This window comes from Octodon degus, unplaced genomic scaffold, assembly GCF_000260255.1.
Source record: "Octodon degus isolate 3935 unplaced genomic scaffold, OctDeg1.0 scaffold00009, whole genome shotgun sequence".
Taxonomy (NCBI): domain Eukaryota; kingdom Metazoa; phylum Chordata; class Mammalia; order Rodentia; family Octodontidae; genus Octodon; species Octodon degus.
Genome location: NW_004524585.1, coordinates 31,771,415 through 31,773,498, shown reverse-complemented (window position 1 = coordinate 31,773,498; position 2,084 = coordinate 31,771,415). Strand labels below are relative to the sequence as shown.

The 2,084-nt window shown below is 37.2% G+C and overlaps 1 long non-coding RNA gene across 1 annotated transcript in view; it reads right to left on the bottom strand.

Annotated features, from left to right (window-relative positions):
• Positions 1-616: 616 nt before the first annotated feature.
• Positions 617-2,084, bottom strand: part of LOC111814702 — a 63,393-nt gene continuing 61,925 nt past the window's right edge. Inside the window, exon 4 of the long non-coding RNA XR_002819620.1 lies at positions 617-671. This is a non-coding gene — a long non-coding RNA (uncharacterized LOC111814702). The remainder of the gene's footprint in view (positions 672-2,084) is intronic.

Sequence of the window (2,084 nt, the reverse complement as noted above, 5' to 3'; positions counted from 1 at the left end):
TTAAGTTACTATTTGAACATACAAATATGACTACTTGTGGTTATCTAATTTTGAAAGCAGTAAGTTCCTCCTTTTTTCTTTTTTTTTTTTTTTCAGAACTGAGGATTGGACTCAGGCCCTTGTGCCTGCCAGAGAAGCGCTTATTCCACTGAGCCATCTCCTCAGCTCCAATAAGTGCCTCTTAAAATAATTTTGGTGATATCATTAGTTATAATTAATTTTGGAAATGTTCTCCTAAAACTAAATTTCTGAATACAATTTGTAACTTTAAACCCAGGAAAAGAATGTTTATGGATAACATATAAGAAAAACAAGCTGTATTTACAAAATGTCGTTGGAGGAGACGGGTCTGACTGCAGTACAGCACGGTTATGACCTTAATAAAAAAGGAGAACCTAAGGATCACCAGGATGGAAGACCAGAAGGAAGAGAAATAGAATTATCTCTCCAGGACTGTATGTCCAACTGGTATTCAATATTGTTAGATATCCCTGAAAGTAGACAAAAGCAACATGAAACAAACAAAAAGAAACTTCCAACTCCTTTACTAATCCTTAGACCAGACAATGGCATGAAAAAAATGCAACACCCAAATTTCATTTATCTTTACCTTTATGTAAGTAATGAACAATATTTTCTGTTCACATCTTACTCTGCCCAAGACAACTTCTCTGTAAGAAAAAACAAGAAAGAAATTGCTGTTGTTACGGTTAGCTTAAGCTCATCTTATAAATTCTACAGTCCAAGGAAAATGTATCTTGGCAAGAAATCCGCATGTGGGATATGACACGACTTCCACTTGTAGAAAGGCTCCTTACCTTTCATAATTGCTGTTAAAGTCTTAATGTGATTATTCCCTTTTCTCTCTACCATGTCACCTTACCTTGAAAGTATTGTGAAATAGGCAAACTCTTTAAAATCTGCATTATGGAAACTATTTGTTTTTACTGATAAGCCGCTAAACACATTCTCCACGAACATAGTCTTATTTGTTCATGTGTTGACAACAAAGAAATACAGATGTTTTTAATGTATTCCTGGGTTTTTTAATATATAAAGTAATCACTCCCAGTCATTCTTAATTTACATACCATGTCTGTTGTGATATTTTTCTTTTGTTGTTCTCGCTAATTGAATATTCATATTTGGTATTTCAAAGCAGAACAAATTTCCTCCTGCATCTGATCCTTTATAGGACTCAGGAACCTTAGATATGTAATGGAGACACGCACACACTGCCAGCAAAAGAAAGACATAGGTAACTATACATGTCAATGTTTAAGCGTTTGCTTAGCTTCCACCTTACTGTTTATTAAACAAATCTGGTCTCTGTTCAACAAGAAAATGCCTACAGACAGAAAACGAAATGAGAAACAACCCACTGAATTAAAACACTCTGCTCAAATCAGTAGGCTTCAGTAATGTAGTCCTCCCTACAATTTTGTAACCTGTGTGGTAGAGGCCCCTTTTAAAAAGATATTTTTGCCAGTCTTTCAGTGATTAGTGTTACTTTATCTCATCATTCCAACAGACAAGGATGGCTGCAAAATAGCTCAAAGCCTGGCTTTCTGGTTGAGTTTCTGTTCACAAAACGTGAAGGATGCCCCTGGAGAATGCTGAGGCAGGAAGTGACTCGCAGATCTCAGTGGAGCGACCGGCAGTGTTTGTTTAACTCCCCGTGTGAAAAGCCAGCCTCCCAGCCCCGCCTCGCCACAGCTGTGACTAAGACCCTGGCTGCCTGAAGCCAAATAAAACGTTGTGCTCTCTTCAGCCAGCTGTCAATCTTTCAACTGGTCGATTCGCAAGTCCTGTTTTCACCATGTGGATCAAAGACGCTGCTTTGGCAAATGTAATTAGCTGGAAAGACTGAGATAAGAAAGGTGGAGTGGGGACAACTACAGGGCAGTGACAGTGCTACCTTGTCAAACTGTTTTGCTGATTAATCAATGTATGATTTTTGTATTTACCTGTAACCTCATATTTATTTTTTTCCATAATTTTATTGAGAAACAAATAGCAATGAGACAGTTTCAAACCAAATTGGTAGGACAGTTTCAATAATTAACACATTGCATACATTCTTC